Here is a 12,183-nt window from a genome sequence, read left to right on the forward strand (position 1 = left end):
ATTTAAAAACAAATTACAAATGTTCCAAGGGAATAGAGTAAACAACATGCAGCCCTGTAATTGTTAAAAGGGTACATGTCTCAGAGAAACCAAATAAATAAATTTGACATTTCTTTCTAATAGTCAGTGTGGTCTAACACTGACTTTTCCCCTATCTTAATATAAAGAGCTCAGCATTCTGGCTCCTCCACATACACACAAATTAACCAGTACTTATGAAAATAAAAGTTTTCCAGGCCTTGAGGTGTTCTATGTTCTTGCAACAGATCAGTAAGGAGTAACAGAAGTCATGTTCTTTATATATTTACATATCAATGTCATTTTCTCAACATGTATCTAATATTGTTAGAAGAAAATAAAAAAATACTAGTTGACGGTGACTTAAACTTTCTGGATGTATTAAGGATATACACTGTTCTTACATCACTCTTCCTTTACATAATGCTGAAGATGAAAAATACTGTTCAAAATTTCAATGATAGATTTCCTCCTAATAAACTGGTATTCATTATCTACAAAAAATGAAAACTAGATAACCTCTGAAGTTATCCTTTTGTGCCTTTTTTTCCCTGTGGAACATAGAGACACATTTGAAGCTCATGCATGAAAAAAGGCATTGAGATGTATGTTGTGTGAGTGTGCTATTTTCTCCTTTGACTAATTTTCTATTTTTGTTTTATTATCTCATTTTCTATAACTTTATGAGAAACCAGCAGCCTTAAAACTTTTGCACAAAGAGAGTATGCATATAAATACATATCAGCTTGTAAATAGGTATTTGCAAATAAGTTAGAAGTTTCTAAAACTTAAAACCATCCCACATGCATTTGATATTTTCATGACAAAAATTATTGCTCTTCATGACTTTTTTGACCAGAAATAAACTGGAAAACCTGAATATACATAACTTCTCTATTTATCCATACCATGAAAATAAATATTAGCATTTCAAGAATATTACAATCTATTATTTTTGTCATAGCATATTATTGGTCTCACATAAAATTATAGACTTATTTTCATTAGAATTAAAAATGGACACTAAAAAACATGAACATGAAACAATCCTAGAGACAAATTTGTATAAAGGTCCTGTTTTCTCTCCATCTAAATCCTGTAATTTTTATTTTAATCAAAATGTGATTAATATTACAGAAAATAATCTCACACATAAAAATATTGTTAACTATATGGGGATGAGGTAGGGAGGTTTGATTTTATCTACTATTAATAATGAAAAATAGTTTTACATTTTACTTTATTTGAAGAAAGCACTATTTTTTTAATTTGTACATATCTGGTTTTCAACAGCCTATCAAATTTAGTTCTAGCTGTAAAATATGTAATTTAAAATTAAGCATTTTATGTATTTGAAAATAGATATTTATTTTATAATATATAAGGTATAGTTTTTTTTCTACTAACATCCAATAAGCCAGCAATAGTGCTATAGAATAAGGGAAAGAAATGAAATTCTCTAGGAGAAGTGGATCAACTGATGGCTCAGTTGAATCTAATTCATTCAAATTTGCTGATTCATTTGCTTTTTCTCTTTGGTTTCTTTATTCTTCACTTTATACTTTATAGGCTAACTTAAGAAACATTCAGTTTTGAAATGTTTAAATTATATTATAATGCTATGAGATATTTACATTATAATGATATCAATATAAATGGATTATGTTCATATCTTGAGGAATAGTTCATGTTCCTGTTTTTTGATGTTCAAGTTTAATTAGATTATATTCCTGATGTAGTAAAAAAAAGTCAAATGACCCATGTAACAATATGATTTTCTGTTAACTATAATATTTTATATCTGTTTATATTATATTAAATACATCATTCTATTATATTAACAAATCATATATTTATCAATTAATATTTATATGATTACAGAAAGAACAAATAGGTACTTCCTAACTCATGGGAACTTATGTTTTGCCAAAGAAAAAGAACATTGCAGACAAAAATTTCTCAGAAAACTTGGCATACAAAATATCAGTAGGCATTATGTTTCAACTCTTGAAGTACTCCTAATTTCTGCAAAGAAGTGATTAACTATTTCATGTACATTAGTTTCAATAAGTTAAACTTATGTTACTGGATGTTGTAGATAAATCACTATCAAAATACACTACAGAGTTTGGGGTTTCTTTTTTTGTTTTTTGGGTTTTTTGTTTGTTTGTTTGTTTGTTTGAGGTGGAGTTTTGCTCTTGTTACCCAGGCTGGAGTGCAATGGCGTGATCTCAGCTCACCGCGACCTCCGCCTCCTGGGTTCAGGCAATTCTCCTGCCTCAGCCTCCTGAGTAGCTGGAATTACAGGCAGACGCCACCATGCCCAGCTAATTTTTTTGTATTTTTAGTAGAGACGGGGTTTCACCATGTTGACCAGGATGGTCTTGATCTCTCGACCTCGTGATCCACCCGCCTCGGCCTCCCGAAGTGCTTTTTTTTGTTTCTAAGATGGTGGATTAGAAACCATCAGCATGCCTCAGCCACTTAGAAATAGCTAAACATGGCCGGGTGCGGTGGCTCAAGCCTGTAATCCCAGCACTTTGAGAGGCCGAGGCGGGTGAATCACGAGGTCAAGAGATCGAGACCATCCTGGTCAACATGGTGAAACCCCGTCTCTACTAAAAATATTAAAAATTACCTGGGCATGGTGGCGCGTGCCTGTAATCCCAGCTACTCAGGAGGCTGAGGCAGGAGAATTGCCTGAACCCAGGAGGCGGAGGTTGCGGTGAGCCGAGATCGCGCCATTGCACTCCAGCCTGGGTAACAAGAGCGAAACTCCGTCTCAAAAAAAAAAAAAAAAGAAAAAGAAATAGCTAAACAGTGCATGAAGTTCAACTCTGTGAGCTTTAAATTAAAAAAAAAAAAAAAAAAAAAAGGAATTCACTGGAAGACTCAAGGTCACATCAGATGCTCGGGAGGAGAAGATGTGCAAGTAGCCCTCACGATGACATTTGGCTGATTATGTGGGTGAAGCCTCAATGTGTGAGAGGGGCAGCTAGTCTCTCTCTGTATATCACTTTTCAGCAGCGATCTTTGCAAATCCAGGCCAAGGGAGAGCATCTGTTTCTCTAAGCCCAGGAGATAGCTCCAGGAAAGACAAAGAGACACAGAGAAGAAAAGACACTGGAAAAGTCTGCAGGCATTTTCTCAGACCCAAAACTGAGAGGAGGATGCAATTTTTAATCAGAGCTCAAAAAAGTCAGTCATTGTTTGATAACCTGACAACCACAGCCACTGCAGACGTTGGCCTGGCCAGTATAAGACCAGAGGTTGAAGTGCTTTCTCTGGAGTAGGGTAACAGCCCCCACAGTCAGAATTGAGCAATGAATGTGGAGAGCACCACAGCAGCAGATGCTGGAATTAAGCTCCCTCCCATTGCCAAACTTGAGCAGGAGTAAATTTGCTGAAACTTAGGTTTCTTCTGAGTGGAATGGCTTGTAACTAGTGACAGCTTAGCAACCTCGATCCAGTCCATGTTTGTCATTGGTCAGTTTGGGGGGACTGTGCCATTAGCTCTAAGAAGTGAGTAAAAGGTGAACTCTACTCTCTCAGGTGTCTAATCTTTGGTGTGGGCTACCACTAAGAAGAGGGTAACACAGCCTGACGGCGCCAAAGGCGGTCAAAGGAAATGTGAATGTGGCGCCAGTCATGGACAGAGAAAACAACAAAGATACAATAATGACTTGCAGTGGGGGGATCTCTTGCCCCCTCCCCCCATCCTCAGTAACCGCTGAAGGCAGCAGCAGCTCTCCCATGGGGGCCCAGGGAGCATGGGTTGAAATAGGTGCTTCTCAGGCTTCTCCAGTGGTTCCATCCCTAACGAAGACCAATGTGGTGGGGGAAGAATATTTTTCCTCCTTCTCCAATTACTCCACCCCTACAGAAGGTGAAAAGAGTAAGAGCCTACCTGCTGGCTCTTACTCTGATGCGCCATCTACTGGAGGTCATACTGAATTACACCACTGCGACACCAAACAACTACTGGGAAAGCCATCTGAAACCGAGGAGCCTGTACAGAGCCCTGTACCTATGAAAGCACTCAGAAATGATGGCAATTGATCATTCACAAAATACACCGCAGCCATGCCCTTGAGAAAAGAGATAATAAACAATGAAAAAAATTAAAGGAAAAGCAAATTCAAAAAAAGTAAGCGCCAGTTCCCTTGATTGAGAAAGAACCGGTGCCAGAACTCCAACAATACAAAAAGCCACTGTTTCATTACCTCTAAAGGATCCCAATACCTCCTTAGCAAAAAATCCTAACCAGAATAAAATATCTAAATGGCATACATAAAACAGAATAAGGACAGCAATAAATAAATAAATGAAATCCAAGAGAAAGTTGTAATCCAACACAAAGGAAATGGAAAAAAGATCCAGGATTTGAAAGGTGACACAACTATATGGAGACAGAATGAAACAGAACTTCTGGAAAAATTTATTACAAGAATTTCAAAATACAATTGGTATTCAAAACAAACCTATAAGTTCCAAAATTGAATCAGTAATAAAAATGTTGCCAATAGACGAGACAAAACAGATGAAAAAATTTAAGAGCTCCTAAAATGGTTCTTAAAATCCAACAGTTAGATTTAAAAAAAAATTAAAAAATAAACAAAGTCTTAGAGAAATATGGGATTGGGTAAAGCAATCAAATCTATGATTTATTGGAATTCCTGAGAGAGAAGAGAAAGTAATCGAATTGAAAAATATACATGAGGATAAAATTCAGAAAAATGTCTCTTCTCTTGGAAGAGATGTTGACAGAAAAATACAGAAATACAGAGAACTATTATGGAATAGTATATAAGACAACCATCCCCAAGAAATATAGTCATCAGACTATCCAAGGTCAATATGAAAGAAATAAATCTTAAATGCAGCTAGAGAGAAAGACCGAATTACCTATAAAGGAAAATTCATCAGACTAACAATGGGCTTCTCAGCAGAAACTTTACAAGTCATAATAGATTGGAGGCCCATTTTTAGCATTATGGAAGAAAATAAATAAAAGTCAAGAATGTCCTATCCTGCCAAACTAACCTTCTTAAGCAAAGAAGAAATAAAGTCTTTCCCAGATAAACTGTCAGTAAGGGAATTTGTTACCACCAAACAGCCCATTGAAGAGTTGCTTAAGGGCATTCTCAACATGGAAATGAAGGAATATTTGTTGACACAAAAGCACATGTAGAGCACGCAGCCCACAGACTCTATAAAGCTGCTGTGCAATCAAGACTAGAAAGCAATTAGCGAACAACATTAAGACAGGACTAAAACCACACATATCAATATTAATTTTGAAAGTAAATTGTCTAAAGTCTCCACTAAAATAACATAGGGTGGCAAAGGGGTTTGAGAAAAAATTGACCCATCCTTCTGCTCTCTTTGAGAGGCCCATCTCATATGTAGTGACTTTCATAGGTGCAAGATAAATATATATATATATATATATATATATATATATATATATATCTATCTCAAATAGGAAAAGAAAGGAGCAGGATCACTATTCTTGCATCAGATAAAACATACTTTAAACCAATAATAGTTTTTTTTAAGTAGCCCAAAAGAGAATTAAATAAAGATAAATAATTCAATTCACCAAGAAGATTTAACTATTCTAAATATACTCATTCAATATCAGAACAATAAGATTAATAAAACAATTAAGTCAAGAAAAAGCCTTATACAGACACCCAATATTAGTGGAAAACTTAAACACCCCACTGACACTATTAGAAAGATCATGAAGGCAGAAAATCGACAAAGAAATTCTGGACTCAAATTTGATGCTAGATCAATTGGACCTAATGGACATCTACAGAATAGGACACCCAACAATTACATAATGTACATTCTTCTCATCTGCACCCAGAGCACACTCTAAGACTTACCACACGCTCAGTCATAAATCAAGTTTCAATACATTTTAAAAAATCAAAATTATGCTAAACATCTTTTTGGGCCACAGTAGAATAAAAATAGGAATTAATACCCAGATGAGCTCTCAAAAACAAACAATTATCTGAAAATTAAACAGCATGCTCCTGAATGACTTTTCGATAAGCAACAAAATAAAATGAGACATTTTTAAAATCCATGAAATAAATGAAAACAGAGACACAACATATGCAACCTCTTATATACAGCAAAAGCAGCATTAAGAAGAATATTTATAGCACTAAATACTTATGTCAAGAAGATACAGAGTTAACATTATACCATTGTAACTAAGGGAACAAGACTAAAAAGAAAAAATGAATTCCAAAGATAGGAAAAGAAAATGAATAATTAAATTAGAGCAGGATTAAATGAAACTGAGACCAAAATCCAAATAAGCACAATCAGAATGACAAAAATTACATTACAAATAATTTCACAGAAATACAAAATATCTTCCACAACTGTTATTAACACCTCTATGCACATGAACTAGAAAATCTAGAAGAAATAAATAAATTCCTGGAAAGACACAGCCTTCCAAGATTGAATCCTGAAGAAACTGAAACCCAGAACAAACCTAGTAAGTTCCGAAATTGAATCAGTAATAAAAAAGTTGCCAACAAAAAAAGCTATGGATCAGATGGATTCACAGCCAAATTCTAACAGACATACAAAGAAGAGCTGGTACCAACTCTACGAAACTATTCCAAAAAATGAGGGGAAGAATTCCTCTCTAACCCATTCTTTGAAACCACTATCATTCTGACAAAAAATCTGGCAAAACCACAAAAACAACAAAAAAATAAAGCTATAGGTCAATATCCGTAGTAAACACAGATGAAAAAAAAAAAATTCAAGCAAATACTAGCAAACTAAATCCAGCAGCACATCAGAATGTTAATTCACCATAATCAAGTGGGCTTTATTTCTGGCACGCAAGATTGGTTGAACATATGCAAATCGATAAATGTGAGTCAAACACATAAACAGAATTAAAATAAACCATACAAGCAACTAAATAAATGCAGAAAAAACACTTGATAAAATCCAAAATCTCTTCATGATAAAAACTCTCAACTAAGTGTAAGAGAGACATATCTCAAATAATAAGACCCATCTCTGAAAAACCCACATCCAACTAACTAAATGGGGGAAAGATATAGCATTCCCACTAAGAACTGGATTTAAAAAGGGTTTCCACTCTTAGCACTCCTATTCAGCATAATACCAGAAACAGAGCAAAATTAGGCAAGGGAAAGAAATAGACATTCAAATAGAAAAACAGGAAGTCGAATGATCTGTCTTCTCTGACGACGTAATTCTGTACCTAGAAAAACCTAAAAACTTTGTCAAAAAACCCCTAGACTTGATAAATAACTTCAGCAAAGTTTCAGGATACAAAATCAATGTACAAAAATCAATAACACCATCTCTATACATCAGTAACATTCAAAATGAGAGCCAAATCAAGAACGTGATTGCATTACCATAACAAAAACAAACAAACAAAAAACTCCTAGAAATACATCTAACCAAAGTCAAGAAGGTGAAAGATCTCTACAAAGAACTGCAAAACACTGCTGAAGGAAATGAAAAAACATTTTATGCTCATGGATTGAACAAAATCAATATTGCTAAAATGTCCATATTGTCCAAAGCAATGAATTCATTCACAAGTATTTCTGTTAAATTACAAATAGCATTTTCTTTTACAGAATTAGAAAAAAGTACTCTAAAATTTATATGAAACCAGAAAGAGCCCAAATAGCCAAAGCAATCTTAAGCAGAAAGAGCAAAAATGAAGGAATCATATTACCTGAGTTCAAGGTATACTATAAGTCTACAGTAATTAAAACATCGTGGTACTAGTACAAAAATAAACTCATAGACCATGGAATGGAATAGAGAACCCAGAAATAAAACCAAATACCTACAGCCAACTGATCTTGGACAAAGTTGACAAAAATAAATAATTGGGAAATAATCCTCTGTGCAATAAATGCTACTGGAAAAACTGGCTAACTATATCCAGAAGAATATGCCTCCAAGAATATACCTATGACAATATACAACAATTAACACAAGATGACTTCGAACTATGAGAATCCTGGAAAAAAAGCCTTGGAAATACTCTTCTCAATAATAGTCTTGGCAAATAATTTATGGCTAAGTCTTAAAAGCAATTGCAACAATAACAAAAAAATTACGTGATTGTTAATAACCTACAGGATCCAAGAAAATATTTGCAAAAAATAATCCAACAGTGGTCTAATAGTCACAATTCATAAGAAGTGTAAACAGACCAATGACAACAAGAAAAAGCAAACAACCCCAATAAAAAGTGGGTAAAGGATATGAACAGACATTTCTTAAAAGAAAACATACCATGTGGCCAGCAAACATGAAAAACTGTTCATCATCACCAAACATCAGAGAAATGCAAATCAAAACCACAAGGAGACACCATCTCATACCAATCAGAATGGCTATTAAAAAGTAAAAAAAATAACATATGCTGTTGAGGTTGCATAGAAAAGGGAACACTTATACACTGTTGGAGTAAAGTAATTTGGTTCAGCCCCAGTGGAAAGCAGTTTGGTGATTTCTCAAAGAACTGAAAGTATGACTAGTTTTCAACCCAAAAATCCCACTACTGGATATATACTCAAAAGATGATAACCCATTATGTTTAAAACAAAAACACCTACATTTGTATATTTTTCACAGCACTACTCACAGTGGCAGAGACATGGGATCAGCCTAAGTTCCTGTTAATGGTGGATTTGATTTTTAAAAATGTGGTACGTATATACGATGAAATAATATGCAGTAATAGGAAAGAGATTAATACAAGTTCAGATGCATAGTATGCAGTCATTTATTAGGCAAATACACCTATTTTCATTTCATTCAGGAAAGAAGATCCAAACCATTTTATATCCACCCAGATACTAAAGTAATATTAATTTACAGTTTTGCCTCAGGCCTATGTGAACGCTCCTGCCTTCTGTCATAATATAATTCAAAGTGCTTTAGACTCTCTGAAATACCCATGGAATATTATGTTAATTCTTTACATCAATGACATCATGCTAATTAAGCCTGATAAACATGAGGTGGCTAGCTTGCCAGAGACTTTGGGCAAGCTACATGTACTCCATAAGGTAGCAGATAAACCTTTTAAGATGAAAGACTGCAACTTCTATATGTGTTTAGTGATCCATGAAGCAGAACATGCCAAGTCATTTCCTCCAGTGTAAAAAATACATTGCTGTACCTTGCATTACCTACTACAGAGGAACCATAAGGCCTATAAACCTCTCTGCATTTGGAGCGAATGCATTCTACAGCTAGGAATACTGCTACTGCCCATTTTCTCTGTGATATACGTCCCTGCCAGATTTAAGTAGGGCTGAAAATTCCAGTTTACTGTGTAATGTATGATTTCTAAGGAACAGCCTCTGCTATATTACAGGTCTTTCACAGAGACAGATGATTCACTTTGTGTTATTAAATGCCTGGGCAATTAGGAATACTCCTTTAGGAGGTTAGTTATTTTTAACCTACAAAATAATAAAGATAGATCGGCAGAGCATTAGTCCATCATAATGTCAAAATGGTATACATAGTATTGAGTCCAAACCGGACCAGAATGTATGTATCTCAGTCCTCTCTAAAACTCACTATAGTACCAAAAAAGTGCTGTGAGGTGAGAATATATACAGATCTTTGGGCTGTGCTTGATGGCTTGGACTTCTTGTCAGGTTCTGAAATGAGAAGAATATCTAAGACAAAGAAGTCTAGACGTGAATCATGTAAATGAGCACAAAACATAGGATTAAGAATTGTGGGCCAGGCACGGTGGCTCAAGCCTGTAATCCCAGAACTTTGGAAGGCCGAGGTGGGTGGATCACGAGGTCAAGAGATCGAGACCATCCTGGTCAACATGGTGAAACCCCGTCTCTACTAAAAATACAAAAAATTAGCTGGGCATGGTGGTGCGTGCCTGTAATCCCGGCTCAAATGATCCTCCTACCTTGGCCTCCCAAAGTGTTGGAATTATGGGCGTGATCACCCACACCTGGCCAGAAGCTTCTTGTTTACTTGGCAGATTTTGTTTTTATCTCTGTTTCTCTTCTGTGTTATATTCTGCTGCCTCTCAACCTCTTAATATAAATTTTCTCCTATGACAATTTAAAATTGTTTACTTACTTGTTTAATTATTTCCTCTGTTTCTCTGGGAAATTCTGCATTCTCTTTGATAACATTTGCCTGGCAAGTGGTTTTTAAACCTGAGAGGGGAGATGCCAGCCTGTGTTTAGTAAGTATGCTATTGGCAAATGCCTCCAGCAGGCAAGTGACTGTGGCACACTCCTGCAGTGCATTGAAGCATCCCCATCTAGGGCTAGCAGTTCGTAAAAGCAGCTGTCATCCTTTACCCCTGTGTGGAGCTCCCTAGCCCATTTTTCTTTTGGCCCTGAAATGAAGATTACCAACAAACTTATTGTTTGGTGGCATAGTTTCAAAAATATTATATTCAGAAATTTCTGTTTTGTATATTTTAATTAAAGGCTATATACAATGAATAGATTTTATTTTTTGAGTAGATAATACAGTCATATGATTTGAACTTAAAAAGATATAGAAAGGAATATGGAAAATATTAATCTTCTCACTATGTCTTCCAGCCTAGTTCTCCTCTGAGACAGCTGATGCTACAAGTTAGTTTCTCGTGTATCCTTCAAGAGTATTTTTATGCATAGATCAACAAACAAATGACATATATTACATATTAAGAGGAACGATAGGTGTGTTGTATTTCCCAAGCCCATTTAGTACAGTGGAAAGACTATAAGGATTTGAAAAGACTTGGATTCAGTCCTCAGAACATCAGCTCTGCCATTTATTGGTTGAGTAACCTTGGACAGTTTGCTTTGCCTCTGTGAGCCTTTAATTTCTTTATGCAGTTAATAATACTTAGCTTGTCAGTGTTGAGTATGATGTAGTACTGTTCCTTCTTTGGTATATTTTAAATGTGTCATGCACAGTTGCTACCATTGTAATTTTTTGCAGGACCATGCTCTTTGGTCTGTGTGAGCTGGAGGGGCAAAATCTTGCTCTAAAAAAAAGAAGGGATTGAATTGACTTCTTTACTGTAATAAGTAACTAATGCTGTCTTATGTGTGCAAAGGAACCATGAGCCAAGGGAGACAGAAATAGCATTTGAAAAGGAATAGAACATTTTCTGCTCATCAGGTATTGGATACAGACTGTTCCAGATCTGGGACTGTCACACTTGGCTGGTGGAGCACTGATAAACCTTAGCCCTTCACTTGTGCAGGTAGGAAGTCATCAACACTGAGGAGCTTTTCCTGTTTAACAGCTCAGTTAACTCTGGCCCCTCAGTGTTGCCTGAAGCTTTGGACTCAGATGGGAAGCTTCACTTGGTCAGCCTTGGTTTCCTGTTGTTCTGTTCCCAATATGATACTAATCTTTTAATAGCAGTTAGCTTTTTTCTTCTTGGGTTTTTGCATAATGCTTGATGTGCTAAGTGGAAGAGTACCATGGTTTCAGAACCATCCCATTTGGGTTCATAAGGCAGATGAGTGTTAGGCTTTTTATTTTTTATTTTATATTTTTTTTGAGAAAGAGTCTCTGTCCCCCAGGCTGGAGTGCAGTAGCCTGGTCTCGGCTCACTGCAACCTCTGCCTCTGAGGTTTAAGCGATTCTTCTGCCTCAGCCTCCAGAGTAGCTGGGACTACAGCTACTGCTACACCATACCCAGCCAGTGATTTATCTTTAGTAAACAAATTACATTTACTATCTTCTCTCTGAAGGAACTTGGTATTTAGAAGAAAAGATTTAATTGGAAGACCACAGGCGTTGTGCCACCATGCCCAGCTAATTGTTGTAGATTTAGTAGAGATGGGGTTTCACCATGTTTTGTCAGGCTATTCTCAAACTCCTGACCTCGTGATCCACCTGACTTAGCATCCCAAAGTGCTGGGATTACAGGCGTGAGCCACCATGCCAGGCCAGGCTTTAGTTCATGGTTATTTGGCCTTACCCTTTCTGATGAGATTTGTAGGGCTTTGAGTTTGAAGTTCATATAGTCCCTTAATGGGTGAACCAGAAAGATGTTCTGTCTTGCAACAGGTAGATATCAGAATAAAGAGATCTGATAGTATGGGTTATCATTTAAACTAAGAAAATTTTTGTAAA

Source organism: Saimiri boliviensis, chromosome 19 (genome assembly GCF_048565385.1).
Source record: "Saimiri boliviensis isolate mSaiBol1 chromosome 19, mSaiBol1.pri, whole genome shotgun sequence".
NCBI lineage: Eukaryota > Metazoa > Chordata > Mammalia > Primates > Cebidae > Saimiri > Saimiri boliviensis.